The sequence below is a fragment of the Acinonyx jubatus genome, chromosome B3 (genome assembly GCF_027475565.1).
Source record: "Acinonyx jubatus isolate Ajub_Pintada_27869175 chromosome B3, VMU_Ajub_asm_v1.0, whole genome shotgun sequence".
NCBI lineage: Eukaryota > Metazoa > Chordata > Mammalia > Carnivora > Felidae > Acinonyx > Acinonyx jubatus.
Window position 1 is genome coordinate 56,736,327 of NC_069386.1, and position 23,056 is coordinate 56,759,382.

General features: G+C 39.3%; 1 long non-coding RNA gene across 1 annotated transcript in view; it reads right to left on the reverse strand.

Annotated features, from left to right (window-relative positions):
- The window catches only part of LOC128315953 (uncharacterized), a 358,710-nt gene that overhangs the window by 202,712 nt on the left and 132,942 nt on the right, over positions 1-23,056 (reverse strand). The window contains exon 6 of the long non-coding RNA XR_008299197.1: positions 21,791-21,888. This is a non-coding gene — a long non-coding RNA (uncharacterized LOC128315953). The remainder of the gene's footprint in view (positions 1-21,790; positions 21,889-23,056) is intronic.

Sequence of the window (23,056 nt, forward strand, 5' to 3'; positions counted from 1 at the left end):
CTTTATTTCTCACTCTATATTTTCATCATGAGTCAGCTGTGGCTCTGCTCCATGAATTTTTATGTCAAGGCCAAGACTGATGCAGCAGCCCCTAACTCGAATTTCTCATCTTATGACACAGGAAGAAGGGGGCCAAGTGGTAGATGATGCAATGGCTTTTAAAGCTTCTGTTGAGGAGTGACACGCGTCATTTTTACTCACTGGCCATTTCACTTCATGCAATGCACATAGCCAATGCTGATACCACAGGAGTGGGTGGGGATATGTGATCCTTCCCTGTGGAGAAGCAGCAAATATTTTGAACAATAGAAACCATCATGGTTGTATGGAAACCAATTTGACAATAAATTTCATATTAAAAAAAAAGAAAGAAAAAGAAACCATCATGGTAATTCATTTTAACGCTATACACTCAAAGTAACACAACATTTCTTTGCATATTACCGATGAAAAGATTCCCCAAGTATAGGATTTTGTACTTTCTACCAATTTTGGTACATGGAATCCTTGAGCTAGATCCACTTCTATTTAGATAAAAGCCTGAAAGATGATGGAAAACAGAGCCCAACAGCACAAGGTGAAACTTCCAGGAGCAATAGTAATCCAACAACCATGGGATAAGACCACTCTTTCTAGCCCTATTTATTTATCTAGGGTCTTGCATACCCAGCTGGTCAAATGTGTCCAGTGTGGTCCATTCAAAGTCAGACAATTCCGCTGGCAACTGTACTCTACGGAAATATCCCCTTATACACAGAGGATATTAAGACTCATAAGACATTTAATACACAGCTTACAGATATGTGGTAGCCAAACACTTACGATTCAGCCACCTCTAAGGTACTGTTTTCAGGTTAGGCTCAAGTCTACTTTTGGATCTTGGTAGTGTGATACCATGATCCTTTTCCAAGTCTGAGAAGCCCAGTATCACAGAAAGAGTGGGGATGTTCTTCAACCTTGTAGCACTATTCCTTTCTGTCTCTGGAATAATACCACTTAATTTTCAATGAGCCCTGTAGTAGATGCTATGGTGTCACCCAAGTCCCCCTTCAGGACTAAGACACTCATTCGCCCAGCCACAAAGGGCGTTGGCTACTGATGGCTCATAGCTATGTCCCCACCCAGACATTTCCCTTGACTGAAGGAAGCTGCACATATTGCTTTTCCTCCTCAGGGGCAACCCACATTCAACAACTGGTTGATGTGCTGGTACAAAAGACTGGCCCCTTATGTAAATTGGGAAATTGCTGAAGGGCCTAGTTTTAGAGTTCTTCAAGATATTGGCTGAAATGGCTATTACAACTACATTGTAGTTCAGCTTCTTCCTTGGCCCCGTTCTGCGTCCATGGTTCCCTCAAGAGGTATTGACGAAGACAGCACACCCAAATAAACATGCTGCATGAAAATATCAGTGTCCCAGAGTCTGTTTCCCAGGGACCCTGATGTGTAACAGCTGATACTGGAGATGATCCTACAAAGCAGACTCTCAAATGGCTTTTGAGCTGTATCACTCACTGACCAGCTGGTTAAGAGGAGCCCGTATTGGTACCAAGAGGAGTATAAATATCCCCTGACTTGCTGCAGTGGTGTAATTGTTGAAAAATTTATGAGTGATGAACTGGAATGGATTATCAGCAGAATGGAATGCATTGTCAGATGCACCACACAAGGCATTTGAGAGGTACAAGGGAAGGAGTTATTATAAGGATATGGAATCTGTTGGCTGTTGCTGGGTGCACCCAAAGCACTGAAGAAAGCAGGGACAGGCTGGGATCATTAATCACCAATTTAAGACAAAATATGAACGCCAGAAGCCCTCCTTGATAACATAAAAAGAGACTCTTAACTCCTGCAGGCACAGAGCATAAAAAACTGAGGTTTGAGCCCAGGTCTTAATTATAATAAGAGACTGGAAGAGCTCCAAGAGGGGTTGAATTCTCAACACCAATGAGTCTTCTATTGTTAATAAAATAAATCTTGCGGTGCCTGGGTGGCTCAGTGGGTTGAGTGTCTGACTTTGGCTCAGGTCACGCTCTCACGGCCCATGGGTTTGGGCCCCGCACCGGGCTCTGCACTGACAGAGCCCACTTGGGATTCTCTCTCTCCCTTTCTTTCTGCCTTCCCCCATACATGCGCACTCTATCTCTTTCTCTGTCTTAAAATAAAACTTGAAAAAAAAATTTCAATTGTTTTGGATACAACGATGGATATTAATTAAACTTACTGGAGTAATCATTTCATTTCATTATCTATGTAACAAATCATTAAGTGTACACCTAAAATTAATACAATATTATATGTCAATGTTAGCTCAATTTTTAAAAGGGGCTACTACCTCAAAATCAGAATAAGAGTCAATCCCAAAGCATGGAAAATCTGGGTCAAGGCATTCAAAAATCTTGAACCCTGATTCATCTAAAATTCATCCACTGCTCCTCTGTTAAAGACCTCCATCCCTGAGGAGTCTACCTAGGGTTATGGAATAGGAAATACAAATTCTCTAAATGGAAACTAGGATAATAAATAAGGCCACCCCAACTTTTACTCCTTGGTAAGGACTCCTTAGGTTCTACCTTTTGGCCCATTGCCTGACACAGTGCCAAGTAATGGTCACTGATTTAGAGTACATCTCACAGTCTAGCGAATGGCACTCTGTCCTGATAAGGGATTCATCATGCTGGCTCCTCAGCTGCAACTTAAAAAGTTGTTTCATTCATTCATCAAGCCAGCAGCTTCTGAGTGGTGGGGTATGTATTAGAAACTATGGATCTCCTAGTCATAGGCTCATGGCTCAGCTTATTTGCTGTTAAGCATATCTCTTGGGGAAATATTGACATCAATACTCTGTTCTCAGATCTTGTTGCTGACTGAGACCCTGAAGAAAAGAAAGAAAACACACCCTGCATATGTACCAATTTCAAACACAATGAGTCACTGTTCCTTCCATGGTAGAAAGGGTCCAGGGTAATTCTCACTACCAAATGACTGGTTGATCCCCTCAATAGATACACTATATCAGGGGCTTAGCACTGGTTTTCACTGCTGGCAGGTTGGGCATTTGGTGGCAGCAGAAAGTAGGTAAGTCTTGGCAAGCAGGAGCCCATGCTATGAGGACCACATAGCCTCCATCCTTTCCACCACAGCTACTTCCAGTGCCTAAGCAACACCAACAGAAGCTGGCTGACACTGTGAAGTCATTCTGTGCACTTGGTTATTATTAAGTACCAACCTTCTGTGCTTGAAATATTCTGGTGGATGCCAACATGTTACATAAAGACCTTCACATTTCATGACAACTCTTACCTGTCTCTCCCACAGACCACTTCTGCCTGATTTTCTAATCTTTCTCTTTCCAGAGCCACCAAATAACCAAGTCATCTTCACTGTCCATGGATTAGGGTCTAGGTAGCCCTTCAGTTAAGCCATCTAGAGCATCAGAGGTATTAACCAAGGATGAGGGGTTTCTAGAAGGGGTATTAGAAGAGGGAGATGATGGGTATCAGTTGTGTTATCAAGATCAGCTACAGCAGCAGGCACTGGAGTGTATCTCCCTGGTTTTCTTTTTAAGTTTCTCCAGGAAAAAAAAAACTAACCAGGATCCCAGAGGACATTTTCACAGGTGGTATGATGTTACTATATAAAGCAAGTGGGTCCAAGTGGCACAAAAAAAAAAAAAAAAAAAAAAAAAAAAAAAAGCATCCTAAAGGATCAAGACCAAGGCACTCATTTCCCCAGCCACTGGAAATAGACCTGCTGTTACAGACTCACAACTGTGTTCTGTTGTGGAATTTCCCTCAGCTAAAGGAATCTGCTTTGAACAGGGTTATGCTCCCTGCCCAGCTGATCTACATGGAGGTACCAAAGGCCTAGTCTCTTTGCCAGTTTAGTATTTTTCTGAAAGGCCATCCAGGTGCCGAACTCCTTGTTTTAACGACTGAGAATTGCAACCATATCACTGCTAAACTTCTCCCTCTTAAAAATTTTGCATTTCTCACTCCTTTACAGGGGCCAGCACATTCCCCAGTAAATCTTCTGCACACAAATGTCAGAGTCAGAGTCTCTGTCCTCACAGCATGCTACCCATAACAGTCTGAGGCTGTCCAACAAAGGTCTCTCTTGAGATTGTCCATTTCTCATCTGTAACTTTTCTTGACACACAAAATGGCAGATTTCTGGAAACCAAAAACCACACACCCCAGATAAGTTACAGATTAATAAACTGTACCCATACCCACTCCTACTAGGGCAAGGGAAGTATTGGTATTATCCAGTATTGGTGTGGATTCAAAGGGCCCCAGAGAGCCTCTGGCTATTTAGAGAAAGATAGCATAGTACCCTCAGCAACAACAAAAAATAATAAATAAGAAAATTCTAGGTGTGTCCAAGAAATTGGCCATTGGCCAGAAGAAACAGATCTCAAACATCAAGAATATAACCAAGCTGGTGCAGGTACTGAGGAGTTCCATAATGACAGAATCTTAGAGGTCAGCAAAGTGATCCAATGAAACCATTATGAATAGGGACTGGTCACAGTGTCAGTGAAAAGCCAAAAGTCACTGATGTATATAAAGGTGTTCCGGCTGGTCTGAATGGCCTCATGCCAAAGAGGAGAAAAAAAAGGAAATATCCTTGGAAAAATTAATTGACAAAAAAGAACAGATGTGCAAGCAGTTTGTCGGATTGATTTCTGCCTCGTCTCTCCTAAATGCTAACAACAGTGTCTAGCTCCTTCATGTGACTAAGCTGACAATGGATGTCTTAGACCATCGGAAGTAAACCTGGAAAGAAGAAATTTTACTTGTTTTTTTTTTCTTTTCCTTTTCCACATATTGAAGAATTGATAGTAATCTTCCTTTTAACTTTGCTACCAGACGGATAAATATTTTCTGGTAATTATAACTTCTAAGGCATGTCCTCAGACACTCTTTTATAGAATAAAGGTCTACAAGGGCAGACTAGTAGCGAGGGGATAAATCTAAGTTCCAGCCTCTGGAGAGCCAGGCTTGTGGCTATTTCAGGAATAGTGACAGTGCGAGTAGTGCAACTCTATGAATATATACACATTTTATATATGTATATATAGAAAGAGAATTTACATAAAGTACACAAATCTTCAGGGTATAGCTCAGTGACGTTTACATCCGTATACTCTCATGTAGCCATCTCCCAGATTAAAATATAGAACATTTCCATCACCCCATAAAGTTCCCTCATGCCTCTTTCCAGTCAACACAACTCCTATCCACTGAAGGTAACAATTTTCACGTTTTTACCCACAGACTAAATATCAGTGCCTCTTTAAAGAGAAATCAAGTCCCAAAAAACTGTTTCTAAGATATGGTCTCTGCTTACCATGGTTGGGGGTGGGTTGAGAAGGGGAAAGATAGAGCTGGGGAATAAAGTCTTAGTATCTTCCTAGGTAAGGGGATCTAGGAAAAGTTTCCATTCCTTTTATCTGGGTCTACAGCAGCAAGAAACACAACCCAAGTTCAATTCTCCAATGATCCCAATTACATTAAATTTTCAAATTATCCTGTTACCTTATATTTCATTTCTGCATTAGATGGACAAAGAGAAATATATCCACAGAGATGAACAATAGATCAGGAAAATCCAAAAGAGAGAAACCTGAGCTTCCATAAAAGAAATAACTATTTCAACAATAGCCAAAGTGTGTGGGCTAGTTGAGGATTCAAATGCCACCAATGTAAACTAAATTAAATTGTCCCAACTTTAAGCTTATTTTCTGAGTAATTAATGAGAGTTACTGGTGTAATGGCAGGATGAAGAAACTTAACCTTTAAGAGCACATGGTGTAGGTTACAAAATGTAACAAACTAGAGTGTGAACCTAGAACTCTAATCAACACTAATCAGTCCCCAGTGAATTGGGCAAGTGGGGAAAGCAGGGAAAGGAAGGGGAAGCGAGGTATAATATTTCTCATTTTCGCCAGAGATACAAGATACTGCTCATCCCACCTCCTAATAAACACGTGCCCTGGTATATTACTGGACATCTAATGCTTCTCTGTGTTTCTTGCTGTGCAACTCTGTGCAAGTAATTCTCCTTCTTCAAACCTCAGAGGTAGCTGGCTACGGAAAACATTGTTTTCTACCCAAATAGAAGAGATAAACACCTTAATAAGAAGTTTTCCCATATTTTTTCTTTCTATTTCCAAACTAGGGAATTCTCTTCAGAGTTGACTTTCCAGTGTAGGCTTCAATTGTTTTGCCTTTTATATCCTCCTTCTAGACTTTGGAATATTTTTCTCAGGAATAATGGCAATTATATTTTCCTTATACATTTCATTTTTACTTTAGTTGTAAGTTACATCGTCTAAGAAGCAAACCTTAATGGAGTTGAGTATTCAGCGTGTTTAGTAGGGCGTGTCCTTGGGATCAACACAGAAGGAAGGGGAAGGAAGCTGGAGTGGGCAGAAGCAGAGCTACAACACAAGCCCATCAGAGAGCAAGGGAGAGAGATTAATTTTAAGGAACTGACTCAGGAAATTGTGGAAGCCTGGAAAGTCCAAAATCTGCAGAGTGGGCTGGCAGAACGGAGCCCCAGGGAAGAGTTGCGGCTCTAGTCCAAAGGCAGTTTGCTGGCAGAATGCTCTACTTCTGGGAAGATCAGCCTTTTTCTATTTAGGCCTTCAGGTGTTTAGATTATATCCACCCACATTATGGAGGGCAATTAGCTTTACTCAAAGTCTTCTAATTTAAATGTTAATCTAGTCTAAAAACACCTTCACAGAAATATCAGGAATAAATTTTGACCAAATATCTGAGTATAGTGATCTAACCAAGTTGATGCATACATTTAACCATCCCACCACCCAGAAAGGCATGGTTTGGGGGAAAGATGCCTTTCTACAACTGAGGCTCTCTGAAGGGACCAACAGCTGAAAACTTGCTGATGGCATTCCCGGCAGCTGGGGCAATGAATCCTTCCCCAAAGTGGAGTCTGAGCAGCTACCTTTCTGTGTTCATCATACCTATGAGTTCAATTAAATGTACCCAACAATTAAATTTATAGTTAAAAACTTTATTCAAACTATGTTTCAAACCAAAGGTTAATAAATATATATTAAGATATAGACATAAAAGGTACATATACCTTTTCTGTTCAAAAGAAATTAAGTGTTTAAAATATCTAAAACTCTTGTTTACCTATGCAGTAAACCAATTGCAGAGTCCATGCTATCTATACCTCATTCGATAATTACCATCACTCATACAGTGAGCCTATCAGTTATCTTCTATCTCTAATCCCTTTCAGAGACAGATGTAGTGACCTCTTAAGATGTCTCGGGAGAAAAAGAGGGAGACAACTTACAGAAACTTACCCTATGACTTAAGCAATTATTTGGTAATATTTCCTGGAATCAACTAATAAGTATGATTTAAGGATACTTTGTCAGGACTCAGAACAGAAAGGCAAATCCGTGGAGAGCTCCAGTTGTCATTTCCCTCATTTTCTATTTCTCTCCAGGTTCCAGTAGATATTATGCCAGACAAGAGCAACCACCCACCCAGAGTTGGGTAGAAAAGGACTGATTAAACTGAATCACTTAGGATGGGCCTCACCCTCTTCTCCATGCAATGGAACTCATTCCTTTGGAGGATTCACCTGTCCTTCATCACCAGGCTCAGCTAATGAAATTTTCGTGGGAGTGGTTCCCCTCACCACTTGGCCATATTGATTGGCTGAGGAATGGGCATGGGATGCAGAAGGAACTAATGACATATTTGTTGAAGCTTCTGGGAAAGAGGGAGGGAGAATCAGTTTGGTGAAAGGTGAGATTGTTGCAGCCATCCTGAGTATGAGGTGGGATGACAGAGAAGAGCACTGCTGGTAACAATTGAACCTCTGAATGAAACACCCTTAAAGTTAATCCTACCTCTGAGTTTTTCAGTTATGTGACTCCATAAATTTTCTTTTTTGTGCTTTTATGAGCTGTATCATCCACACACACACACAAAAAGAACCTAAAGTATATGTGAGGTTCTAAGAACAATTATAGAGGAAACACCAATGTGGGGCACCTGGGTGGCTCAGTAGATTGAGCATCAGACTCTTGATTTTGGCTCAGGCCATGATCCCAGGGTCATGGATCAAGCCTCCCTCCATGCTGAGCATGGAACCTGCTTAAGATTCTCTCTCTCTCCCTCTGTCCCTCTCCCCAACGCGTGCTCTCCCTAATAAGTACATACATACATACATACATACATACATACATACATACATACATACATAAGAAACACCAATGTAACCACCAATCAAGGCAAGAGACAGAATATTGCCAGCACATTAGAAGGCACCTGTATACCTCTCCCACTCCTCAGAGGTAACTCCTTGCCTAACTTTTGTGATAACTATTCCTCCTCTCTACTGTATGTTTTCTGTTTGCCCTTCAGATATACTCTCCATCTTTCACCTTACTCTGTACCTCGAAGGAAATAAATGTATGTATTACATTAACAGATTCTCCTGTACTCTTGTTTTCAGTTGAATGTGACCAAAAGGAGGGATTGGAGGAAAAATTGAATATTGGAGAGGAGAAACCATGGAATAGCTTTGTCACCCAGACTCTAGGGCAGTGGCTGGCAGCACTGCCATCTTTGAAGCTCCCGCCAGGCATAGCCCTTCTCTTTATGTTTCCTCATACCATTATGGTTCTAGCCTCTATCTGAAGGCCTCTGCTTCTGGATCTGCTAATATTCCCCACTCTCCATGTCCCCCCAGCCCAAGGAGTTCCTGATGAGAACTCTAATTTCTGGTAATATTCACCATCCCTCTTCGGTTTCTCACCTCTTACAAGTTATACCTACTCCCAAGTGACTTGTTGATGCCCTGGACAAATGACACTGTAATCAGGGTCTTAGCACTGGTCTTTGCTGCTGGCAGTTTGGGCGTTTGATGGCAGCAAAAGGCTAGATAATTCTGTTTGCTTATATTTTGTTCACGACATTGCACTTCATGAATACAATTTTTTTACACTTTAGTAGGTTATAGCAATGTTACTATGACATTAAAAATTTTATTAGTACTCCTGTATCCCTTGGGTAAATTCCTAGCAGTGCTACTGATGGATAGGGGCACTTGTACCCCAATGTTTATAGCAGCACTTTCAACAATAGCCAAATTGTGGAAAAAGCCTAAATGTCCATCAACTGATGAATGGATAAAGAAATTGTGGTTTATATACACAATGGAGTACTATGTGGCAACGAGAAAGAATGAAATATGGTCCTTTGTAGCAACGTGGATGGAAATGGAGAGTGTGATGCTAAGTGAAATAAGTCATACAGAGAAAGACAGATACCATATGTTTTCACTCTTAGGTGGATCCTGAGAAACTTAACAGAAACCCATGGGGGAGGGGAAGGGAAAAAAAAAAGAGGTTAGAGTGGGAGAGAGCCAAAGCCTAAGAGACTCTTAAAAACTGAGAACTGAGAGTTGATGGGGTGTGGGAGAGAGAGGTGGGTGGGTGATGGGTATCGAGGAGGGCACCTTTTGGGATGAACACTGGGTGTTGTATGGAAACCAATTTGACAATAAATTTCATATATTAAAAAAAAATTTATTGGGAATAGGGTCATCTTTTCTGATTCTCCGAAAGAGTTTTGGGTTGGAAGTATATCTTCTGGAATGGCAGACAGAATTCACTGGAAAGTCTCTATCATTTGGGATTTTCTTTGGTTTTGTTGTTTCAGATACTTTAAACATTAGATGATTATTCATACTTTCTACTACTTTTGTAAATTTTGATAATTTCACTTTTCTAATCGAAATGTTTCCAGTTTTCTAAATTATGAAAGCTATCAGCCTAATATTGTTCATACTTTTTTCTCATTAACCTTTTAAGAACTGGGGGATCAATAATGATGTCCCTGTTATTTCTGGTAATAGTTATTTATGCTTTCTCTGTAAAAAAACTCTAACAAGATCAGTCATGAAATAAAGAAATAGATTATGGATATTTTAATCTTATTTATTTTTTATTTTTTAATTCTATAATTTCTACCTTTAATTAGTAGTATTATTTACTTCTTTCCAATTTTTATATTAGTTTTGTTATTTTTTTAACTTCTTAAATTTCAAGTGCACAGAACTATATTAATTATAAACCTTAGGTCATGATACATGCTCACCAGTTCTATATACTCTGTCCCACCTTCCCTATATAGTTTTTGATCTTTTACCTTTTGAGTTGATTATATTTTATTTCTCCTTTTTTTCTGTTCTTTTAGTGGTAACCTAAAAATTCCAACATATATCCTACCCTAATGTTTAATCTGTACTTCTCCCTACTTCCTTGAAGACTTCAGCTCCATTTAACTCCATCTCCACTTCTCTATTATTGTTGTCATGTACTTGGATTATATATTTTTAACCCTATTAGACATTATTGTTTTATACAGCTAATATCATAAATGCACCAATGTATTTGCCACTTTTTTGTTTTTAATTACTGCTTGCACATCAAACTCTCAATATGGGATTTTTCTTCCATTTGACATTCAGAACTTTCTTTAGTCAGGGCCTGATAGTAATGAAGTATGGATTCTCAACTTAAAAATATTTATTTCAGGGGTGCCTGAATGGCTCAATTGGTTGAGGGTCTGACTCTTGATTTCAGCTCAGGTCATGATCCCAGAGTCATGGAATCGAGCCCTGTGTCAGGTTCCACACTGAGTGTGGAGCCTGCTTAAGATATTCTCTTTCTCTCTTTCTCTCTCTCTCCCCCATTTCTTGTACTCTCTAAATGTGTGTGTGTGTGTGTGTGTGTGTGTGTGTATCTTTTTCATCTTTATTTTTGAAATATTTTTTAAGGTGTAGAATTTTATTTTGGCAGGTATATTTTCAACTTACTGAAGATCACATTCCACTGAATACTGGCTTCCATTATTAGCATTAAGGAGCTAGCTATCAGTCTACTAACTGCCACTCATCGGACATAATCTTTTCTTATGACCACTTTCAAGACTGTTTGTCTTCAGTTCTTTGCAGGTTCACTGTGTGTCTAGATAGGAGTTTCTTTTTATTTTTCCTGCTTTCGCTTCTTTGGGATATTTGAGTCTTTGGATTGGAGTCTGTCATCAGTTCTAGAAAGCTATCACTGCTATCTTCACTCGCTCCTCTCCTAATCAGATGTTAGACCTTTTTAGTCTTATCTGCATTATCCCCTTTTTTTCTGTCTGTGTTGCACTCTGGATCATTTCTTTTGACCTATCTATCCTCCAATTCATTTATGCTCTATTTACCTGCATTTCATCTACTATTAAGCTCCTCCACTGAGGTTTTTTTTTTAATCAACTTTATTGAAGTGTGATTTACCCCCCATCGAGTTTTTTAATTTAGGTTATTATATTTTTTTTTTTTTTGTCTCCTGAAATTCTGTCTGGTTATTTACAAAACTTCTTTGCCACTTTTAATAGGTTTCTGTACCATCCCTAGATTTTCCAAATTTGTCTTTATTTTACTGCTTTATAATCAGTGCCTGATAATAAGTCTTTATATTTAGTCTTTCTGGATCTGTTTCTGTTATTTCTCTTGTAGCCATTGCTGTCAACGCCCTGCCCTTATCCCTGGGACCTTTTGGTATACTCTGCTGACTCCCAACAGCCACTGTCTACTGTCTATTCTGCACAGCACAGCTCTTTTCCCCAGAATGATGGCGACTGTGCTACCCATGTGTGTGGCCGGCTAGTAGCGCCAAGGAATTCACAATATCACCCCCCACCGAACCATCGACCAATGTTTGACCAACCAGAACTGGCAAAAAGTGTGAGTTTCCTCACCTCTTAAATGGGATTGTTCTGAGATGTGTGTTTTGTACTATTTCCCAGTTTCCTCATTAGTTTCAATTCTCATTTCCCACATTGGGCTTTATTGGCTGCCATCCCTACCTCATGCCTCCACTTACCAGCTAGTGTGACTTGTACTTCCTAAATAATCTACATGCCTTCGAATCATTTGTCTTGGAGTCTGCCACCAGGAGAAATTGTAGGATTAGAATATGGCTCCTCCTTTTCTTCTGTGCATAGTTGCCTATTCACTCCTTTTTTTTTTTTTTTTCAGTTTGTCATTTAACTTAGAAATTGTTTTGTAGAAATTTGGAACCTAGGATAAAGATACATTTATTCAAAGATTTGGATTTGCTCTGCCAATTCTGGGATGCTTATTGGACCCTTCAAAGTGATGCAAACTTAAGCTAAAAATTCACTTGAGAGCCAATCTATTATTCAAACTTTTCAGCACAAAAGTACACTTTCCTATGGGGCCTTGGGGGGGTAGAGATCTAGAGCATATTTAATTCTGGATCACCCTTCCTCTGAAGAATGGCCTTTGGGGGCACCTGGGTGGCTGAGTTATTAAGCATCTGACTTCGGCTCAAGTCATGATGTCACAGTTTATGATCTAGAGGCCTACACCAGGTGAGCTCAAGCCCCACTTCAGGTAAGCATGAGCCCCACTTTGAGTGAGCCCCACTTCTGTCTCTCCCTCTCTCTCTCTGCTCCCCCTAACTTGTGCTCTGTCTCAAAAAAAAAAAAAAGAATGGCTTTTTGAGTTCCAGCTTTGTTGGGAGAGGTCTCCCCTCAGGTGCCCCATCTTGAAAACATGCTGTGTTTTGTCTTCTGGTTCCTGTACCTAACAAAACTGCCCCCCCCCCAAAATAGGCTTAGTAAATGTTCTTTGAACAAAATAAGATTTAAATTCTCAATTTACCTCTCTGGGCTCCCACCTTCTTTGATAATGACCTTTAATTTCTAATAATCTAGCATGTCTCCAATACTTTTTAGAATAGTTTTTATTTATTGTAGGATTTTTATTTGTTCTAAGAATAAGGATCAGTTGAAATACCTAACTATTCATATTATTAAAAATGGGATTCTATTTCCTTTTTTTAAAAGCCAACTTGACACCAGATTTTCTGTCACTTGCACAATGAAAAAGTCCTAATAATTAAGGAGATGGGTCAAAAAAAAAAATAAAAAAGGAAATGTTTCTTTCCTCACATCAAAATCATGTATTAAATAACTGGTTAAGTTTAAAGGAGATAATATCACAGCGTTTTCACTCCTTGAGATAAACCTTCTGAGAACTTGAGGTACATTGTTTCACTAGTATATTCTATGCACATGCTTATGTCATCCTGTGGGCATTACTGGGTCACATTAATTCACGGGTTCTGTCTATCCATTTAGGCTATGAGAGCCCTCAGGACGATGGACCAGACTGATTCATTTATTATTTGGTCAACAGATATCCATTAAATGTGCCTTGTACAGACATTAAAAATACAAAAGCAGCCAAGATCCCTGCCTTCATGTATCTCGCATACAGGTATGTATGACAGACATCAATAAAATAATCACAGAAGGAAATATATGCATAGACATGTTGCTATAAGAGCATATAATAAGGGAACATGTCCTAGCAAGCAAGTCTGGAAAGGCTTTTGATGAAACAATAATTGAATTTGTTAGCTTCTGTGGAAACCATGTTATTACTTGACTTTTTTAAGGGATTAAAAATTACCAGGGAGAAGCTTTTTTTGAATTTGTTCATTTACCAATATCTGTGGGCATGAGGGTCTCCAGGTTGGTTAATTCGAAAAACAGTCAGATAAATTGCTGTAGCCCCTGTCTGTGCCAGGGAACTCGGTATAGGATGCTTTTTAACCACAGGGTCACGCCCTACATCCAAGCATTCATCTCACACAAAATGGCAGGTGCATTTGTTAAGTACTAATTCTTTCAAATTCTAGCACCTTTTCCCCAGAACTATCACTATTATAAAGCAAAATAATGCCATCATAATCAAATACTAAAACCGTAAATTAAAGGTGCCATCCCATTTATCCATGTTATCCTAGTGTCTATTATTTTAGACAAAGTACAGTTGGCTATGGAGCAATTTGCCAGCTGAGCTTAAGAAATGGACTCAGTTGAATAACCCACAGATTCTCCGCTTCCTCAACATGAAACACTATATGGTAACATCATTTCTGGACATGTTTTTTCAGTGAAGTATTTAAGATTTATGGGGTCATTTTTTTGGTGATTATTTCTGATGTTTCCTGACTACATACACTGTTTTCAAGACTCAGTGCAGCAGCTCCAACTCACTAAGTCCTGCCTGGACCTCTTATAATTCACTCTAGCCAGGACACAAATGGAACCCTAACTATTTGGTGTTGCCATCTGCAAAGCAGGGTCTGGGAAGTGGAAAACCTTTAGTATTTGAACCAGAATAGAGCAACTCAATTTTTTATAAAAATCACCTTGAATTTTCAATGCCCCCCCATACATCTATTTCTCCTTGCTTCGCTCAACTCTTTCTAATTCTATAGAAATTCACTTTTAAGAGATACATTTTAAAATATGGGGTACCTGGGTGGCTCAGTCTGTTAAGTGTCCAACTTTGGCTCATATCATGATCTCATAGTTGGGGAATTCAAGCCCCACATTGGGCTCTGGGCTGACAGCTCAGAGTCTGGACACTGCTTCAGATTCTGTGTCGTCCGGAAGTAGTGACAGCTAATGAACTGATCGAAAACGATTTAAGCAATATAACAGAAAATGAGTTTAAAATAATAGTCATAAAATTAATCGCTGGGCTTGAAAAAGTATAGAGGACAGGAGAGCATCTATTGCTACAGAGATCAAGGGACTAAGAAACAGTCAGGAGGAGCTAAAAATTGCTATAAATGAGCTTCAAAATAAAACGGAGGTGACCACAGCTCAAAGAGGCAGAGGAGAGAAAGGGGAATTAGAAGATAAAATTATGGAAAAAGAGGAAGCTGAGAAAAAGATAAAAAATCCAGGAGTATGAGGGGAGAATTAGAGAACTAAGTGATGTGATAAAATGCAATAACATATGCATAATTGGGATTCCAGAGGAGGAAGAGAGAGGGAAAGGGCTGAAGGTGTACTTGAAGAAATAATAGCTGAGAACTTCCCTGATCTGGGGAAGGAAAAAGCCATTGAAATCCAAGAGGCAGAGAACTCCCTTCAGACGTAATTTGAATCGATCTTCTGCACGACATATTATAGTCAAATTGGCAAAATACAAGGATAAAGAGAAAATTCTGAAAGCAGCTAGGGATAAACATGCTGTAACATATAAAGGGAGACTGATAAGACTAGTGACGGATCTATCTACTGAAACTTGGCTGGCCAGAAAGGAATGGCAGGAAATCTTCAATGTGATGAAGAGAAAAAAAAATATGCAGCCAAGAATCCGTTATCCAGAAAGTCTGTCATTTAGAATAGAAGGAGAGATAAAGGTCTTCCCAAACAAACAAAAACTGAAGGAATTCATCACCACTAAACCAGCCCTACAAGAGATCCTAAGGGGGAACCTGTGAAACAAAGTACCAGAGACATCACTACAAGCATGAAACCTAGACATCACAATGACTCTAAACCCATATCTTTCTATAATAACTCTGAATGTAAATGGACTAAATGATCCAACCAAAGGACATAGGGTATCAGAATGGATAAAAAAAAAAAAAAGACCCATCTACTTGCTGTCTACAAAAGACTCATTTTAGACCTGAGGACACCTTCAGATTGAAAGTGAGGGGATGGAGAACTATCTATTATGCTACTAGTACTCAAAAGAAAGCTGGAGTAGCCATACTTATATCACAGAAACTGGACGTTAAATTAAAGGCTGTAACAAGAGATGAATAAGGGCATTATATAATAATTACAGGGCCTATCCATCAGGAAGAGCTAACAATTATAAATGTCTATGCGCCGAATACAGGAGCCCCCAAATATATAAAATAACTAATCACAAACATAAGCAAACTTATTGATAAGAATGTGGTAATTGCAGGGGACTTTAATACTCCACTTACAATAATGGATAGGTCATCTAGACACAGGATCAATAAAGAAATAAGGGCCCTGAATGATACATTGGATCAGATGGACTTAACAGATATATTTAGAACTCTGCATCCCAAAACAACAGAATATACTTTCTTCTTGAGTGCACATGGAACATTCTCCAAGATAGATCACATACTGGGTCACAAAACAGTCCTTCATAAGTACACAAGAATTGAGATCATACCATGCATACTTTCAGACCAGAATGCGATGAAGCTTGAAATCAACCACAAGAAAAAGTCTGGAAAATCTCCAAAAGCATGGAGGTTAAAGAACACCCTACTAAAGAATGAATTGGTCAACCAAGCAATTAGAGAAGAAATTTAAAAATATATGGAAACAAACAAACATGAAAATACAACAATCCAAACGCTTTGGGATGCAGCAAAGGCAGTCCTGAGAGGAAAATACATTGCAATCCAGGCCTATCTCAAGAAACAAGAAAAATCCCAAATACAAAATCTAACAACACACCTAAAGGAAATAGACGCAGAACAGCAAAGACACCCCAAACTCAGCAGAAGAAGAGAAATAATGAAGATCACAGCAGAAATAAACAATATAGAATCTAAAAAAACTGTAGAGCAGATCAATGAAGCCAAGAGTTGGTTTTTTGAAAAAAATAAACAAAACTGATAAACCTCTATCCAGGCTTCTCAAAAAGAAAAGGGAGATGACCCAAATAGATAAAATCATGATTGAAAATGGTATTATTACAACCAATCCCTCAGAGAAACAAGCAATTATCAGGGAATACTATGAAAAATTATATGCCAACAAACTGGACAACCTGGAAGAAATGGACAAATTCCTAAACACCCACACACTTCCAAAACTCAAACAGGAGTTGCTACAAAAGACCATATTTCATTCTTTCTCATTGCCACGTATATGGGGTGGCATAACTAGAGAAGAAATTGAATCAGTTATCAAAAGTCTGCCAACAAATAAGAGTCCAGGACCAGATGGTTTCCCTGGGGAATTCTACCAGACATTTAAAGCAGAGATAATACCTATCCTTCTCAAGCTACTCCAAAAATTAGAAGGGGAAGGAAAACTTACAGACTCATTCTATGAAGCCAGCATTACTTTGATTCCTAAACCAGTCAGAGACCCAGTAAAAAAAGAGAACTACAGGCCAATATCCCTGATGAATATGGATGCAAAAATTCGCATTAAGATACTAGAAAATCGAATTCAACAGCATATAAAAAGAATGATTCACCATGATCAAGTGGGATTCATTCCTGGGCTGCAGGGCTGGTTCAACATTCGTAAATCAATCAATGTGATACATCACATTAAAAAAAGAAAAGATAAGAACCATATGATCCTGTCAGTTGATGCAGAAAAAGCATTTAACAAAATCCAGCATCCTTTAATAAAAACCCTCGAGAAAGTCGGGATAGAAGGAACATACTTAAAGATCATAAAAGTCATTTATGAAAAGCCCACAGCTAACATCATCCTCAATGGGGAAATACTGAGAGCTTTCTCCCTGAGATCAGGAACACAACAGGGATGTTCACTCTCACTGCTGTTGTTTAACATAGTGTTGGAAGTTCTAGCATCAGCAATCAGACAACAAAAGGAAATCAAAGGCATCAACATTGGCAAAGATGAAGTTAAGCTTTCACTTTTTGCAGATGACATGATATTCTACATGGAAAATCCGATAGACTCCACTAGAAGTCTGCTAGAACTGATACATGAATTTAGCAAAGTTGCAGGATACAAAATCAATGTACAGAAATCAGTTGCATTCTTATACACTAATAACGAAGCAACAGAAAGACAAATAAAGAAACTGATCCCATTCACAATTGCACCAAGAAGCATAAAATACTTAGGAATAAATCTAACCAAAGATGTAAAAGATCTGTATGCTGACAAATATAGAAAGCTTATGAAGGAAATTGAAGAAGATATAAAGAAATGGAAAAACATTCCATGCTCATGGATTGAAGAATAAATATTGTTAAAATGTCAATACTACCCAAAGCTAGCTACACATTCAATGCAATCCTAATCAAAATTGCACCAGCATTCTTCTCGAAGCTAGAACAAGCAATCCTAAAATTTGTGTGGAACCATAAAAGGCCCTGAATAGCCAAAGTAATTTTGAAGAAGAAGACCAAAGCAGGAGGCATCACAATCCCAGACTTTAGCCTCTACTACAAAGCTGTAATCATCAAGACAGCATGGTACTGGCACAAAAACAGACACATAGACCAATGGAATAGAATAGAAACCCCAGAACTAGACCCATAAAAGTATGGCCAACTTATCTTTGACAAAGCAGGAAAGAATATCCCATGGAAAAAAGACAGTCTCTTTAACAAATGGTGCTGGGAGAACTGGACAGCAACATGCAGAAGGTTGAAACTAGACCACTTTCTCACACCATTCACAAAAACAAACTCAAAATGGATAAAGGACCTGAATGTGAGACAGGAAACCATCAAAACCCTAGAGGAGAAAGCAGGAAAACACCTCTCTGACCTCAGCCACAGCAATTTCTTACTTGACACATCCCCAAAGGCAAGGGAATTAAAAGCAAAAATGAACTATTGGGACCCCATGAAGATAAAAAGCTTCTGCACAGCAAAGGAAACAATCAACAAAACTAAAAGGCAACCAAGGGAATGGGAAAAAATATTTGCAAATGACATATCAGACAAAGGGCTAGTATCCAAATTCTATAAAGAGCTCACCAAACTCCACACCCGAAAAACAAATAATCCAGAGAAGAAATGGGAAGAAAACATGAATACACACTTCTCTAAAGAAGACATCCACATGGCCAACAGACACATGAAAAGATGCTCAATGTCACTCCTCACCAGGGAAATACAAATCAAAACCACACTCAGATATCACCTCACACCAGTCAGAGTGGCTAAAATGAACAAATCAGGAGACTACAGATGCTGGGGAGGATGTGGAGAATCGGGAACCCTCTTGCACTGTTGGTGGGAATGCAAACTGGTGCAGCCACTCTGGAAAACAGTGTGGAGGTTCCTCAGAAAATTAAAAATAGACCTACCCTATGACCCAGCAATAGCACTGCTAGGACTTTACCCAAGGGATACAGCAGTACTGATGCACAGGGGCACTTGTACCTCAATGTTTATAGCAGCATTCTCAACAATAGCCAAATTATGGAAAGAGCCTAAATGTCCATCAACTGATGAATGCATAAAGAAATTGTGGTTTATATACACAATGGAGTACTACGTGGCAATGAGAAAGAATGAAATATGGTCTTTTGCAGCAACGTGGATGGAACTGGAGAGTGTGATGCTAAGTGAAATAAGTCATACAGAGAAAGACAGATACTATATGTTTTCGCTCTTATGTGGATCCTGAGAAACTTAACAGAAGTCCATGGGGAAGCGGAAGAAAAAAAAAAAAAGAGGTTAGAGTGGGAGAGAGCCAAAGCATAAGAGACTCTTAAAAACTGAGAACAAACTGAGGGTTGATGGGGGGGTGGGAGGGAGGGGAGGGTGGGTGATGGGTATGGAGGAGGGAACCTTTTGGGATGAGCACTGGGTGTTGTATGGAAACCAATTTGACAATAAATTTCATATTAAAAAAAAAGAAATATCACAAGTTTGTATTTTCTTCATATTAAGTCAATAGGCTTAAAAATGTAACTTGCCTAAATCACAATTTAATTCCCAACTGTGAATATTCCATTTAGAAAATACTCATGTTAGACACATCGCAATGCAGTACAATCCCAAAATAAACAACTCTGCAATATTGTCTGCTAAAACTTATACCAGCAAGTCAAGCAAACAATCAGTGTTCACACATCATATTGCATTTAATCACATTAATTGCAAATGAGTATTGATTATTTTGATAATGAAGCTGATGGTGATGTCTTTTTTTTTCAAAGTCTTCATTAATGCCATATTTGTGTAGGATTAGACAATAAGTTGTCAAGGTGCAGGAACATTTTGTTAAAAATAAGGTAAATATCTTTGCCAAGTACAAAAACCATTTGTATTATAAAACTATTCCTCACATAATTCTGAGAAACTTTTCAAAGCTTTGCTCAGTAACCTCTTAAGGATAAACTTCCTTGAAGTTGTGGTTAATGGTAAAGACAATCCGTCTGTATTGACACAGAGTTCATGTTAGTTCTACTTCGCATCGCTTAAAAGAAAAGGTCTATAAATCAATCATGGAAGAACAAAGATATTTTACAAAGAGAAATATAAGGAACAGGCTGTTCATTCCTTACTTGTCTTTATATTAGAAGAACAGGATGAGTGACCAAAATAAAGCTCCAGTAATGACATGTAATTGCTAATGTTAACCCACAATGACATCTTTATGGGACCAAACGTGTCATGTTCTGTAGGTTCTTTCATGTCTGCAGTTTATCTATGCCAGATACAGAGATCAATAAATCAGACTTGAAAGTAAAAACTTTCAGTCCTCTCCCCTTCACCTTTAATCTCCCCTCTTCAGGCCTCATTTCTCCCTGTTTCCCCTCCAGTTTTTCTCAAAAGGACCAGAGGGGTGGAAAAGGGAATGGACGGTCTTAGCAGAGTGTACAATAGGCTGCAGCAATGTGGAAAGTTCTTAAAGGTGTTATTAGAATATAAATGATGTTCAATTCAACAAAGATGAATTCTGTATTATTTTAAATCTTTCTGTGACTGCATGCAACTGTATATATTTCTGTAATCGTGTGTGCTGTACTTGCACCTTCTATGTGACTGGTATTTAGGGCAAACTCACCATGTGGTGTTGTATAGGCCACGGGTCAGCAAACTTTCAGAAGGACTGACCCAAGCAATTATTATCCCTTCCCTTCTTAAAGGGGATTAGAAATGCTGCCAGGGACACCTGTTGGTGGTAGCTTGCTGAGAGTGTGTGTTCTGACTTGAAACACAGGCAGGCATATACCCCCTGGTAAGTGGGGGACTTCAGGATGATGAGAATTCTCCCAGAGCAGATGATACCTGACTCTTATTGATGGTGATCTGTGAAAGGGGTTCTTCTGAAAATTCAGGGACCCTTTCGACATCGGATGAATGACAAATTGAGGTTACCTTTAGGAAAACTTTCTCATTAAAAACCAATGTCTATTTTTTGACCACTCATGTGCCAGGCTTTGTGATAGCCCTTAAAATACATTCTTTTTAGATATTTATTTATTTCTATATTTTGACAGAGAAAGAGAGAGGATCCTAAGCAGGCTCCATGCTGTCAGCACAGAGCCCAACACAGGGCTTGATCCCGCGAACCGCGAGATCATGACCTGAGCCAAAATCAAGAGTTGGACACTTCCTCGACTGAGCCACCAAGGTGCCCCGAAATGCATTCTTATTTAATCTTCAAATGTGCTCACACCTCAGTGATATAGTCTCATTTTACAGACAAGAAAATGGAGACTCAGAGCTTTGTCCTCCAGAGCACTCAGCTAGAAACTGGCTAAGCTGGGATGTGAACACTGGTCTGAATGATGCCAATTATTGAACTCATTATTACTATGTTTTACCACCTCCTAGCTGAGAGATCACAAGACTATTGCCTGATTGAGAGCTGTCAGTCGCTGGGCCAACCTCTAACAAAAGGAAACTATCCTTCCCTGTGGTGTAAGCCTGTAAGCAAAGGCAAATCTGTGAGCACCTCTGTGGATGTATTCAAGGAAGCATTGTCTCCAGTCCAGGGTCCTTCTTTTCAAGAGACTGCAAGAATTAAAATTCCTCATTTGAGGGCCCGAGGATACCAATCTCTCTAACTTCTCAAGGTCTGGGACAGAATCTACAGGTTTTATATCCACCCTAGAAAGAAATGATTCCCAGCATTGGAGAGTCTATCCATACCAACGGAATGAAGGAAACTGACAACGCACTTACCTGCCCTCCCTTTCAATGGTTTCGGGCAGCATACTGGGAATTGGGATAGCCAATTCTTCCTTCATCTTAGGCCTGACTTTGGCAGTTCCTGCAATGTGCTGGGTAGAGAGGGAGTGAAGGAATAGAATGTCACTAAGAAAGTACAAGGTGCCCTTCAATTTTGGGTCCCCTATTACCTCTCCTGGCAATATCTAGGGGAAGTATCTATCTGATTGATTCTGGTCTATCAGCTATAGGTGTTGAAGACCTACTACCTTAGGATTAAGCTGAGTTGGATCCTGAGTCAACGAGAACTGAGGTTGACAATATTTTAATAGTTATGGCCACCAAACCCATAGCAGACACTGCAGGAATACAAAAGCAAAACCTCATTGACCCTGATCTCATTAAATAGCTACAAGTGTTTTTCCAATCCTAATAACTATTAACTTGTTTAAATGTCTTTCAGTTTCTTTTTGCCATTCCCACCTTCCCCTAAGTTGCCAGTCCACACAATCTACTGGAGAAATTGAAAGTTGTCTAGACACAGACCGGATCACCACATGTCTTCTTTTCAACCCGTTCTCAGTGTCCCTGAAGTACTCTGGACAGAAAACAGCTGCAAGCTTTGATTATGCAAGAGATGGGTTACTGAAAAGTGTCTGGGAAAATAATTTTTCCACTAATACCTCCTAACTTGAGCTCCATTTCTAAAGGAATAATTCTGGCCCCAAGATGTCATTGAAAATCACCCAAAGAACATAAAATGCCTATTGAATGAACTAACTCAGACAAGATATTTACAACCTCAGTTGAAAACTGCACTAAAATGGTGGTACTCTACATTACCACAAGCTCAAGGAACTGCTATTGGGTTGTGGGCAGAAGGCCCCACTTCACCAGAGGGACACTCAAGAATTTGTGTTACCAAAAAATAGCTCAGGTAACTAACTGCACTGAACAAATGTTCTTCCCGTTCAGTTCCCTGAGGTGCCTGAAAAGTCATTATTAACTCTCCTTGAAATGTTCACGTTACATACATGATTACATCCACTTGATGGGATTGCAAATCTATCTTAAATTGCCCAAAAAGCTTATGCTTTTACACTTGAAACTAATTAGACTACCCCCCCCCCCCCAATTTACTGATTTCTAAATTCCTTTTATCCAGGTGATGAAAACTTAATGGGATGCAAAATACTTCACAGGTGCCCCCAAACAGTCCCATCTCTCTCGGCTTAGAGGCATGGAACCAAGCCAAAGTTTCCGCAATTCCTGCAAGCATGA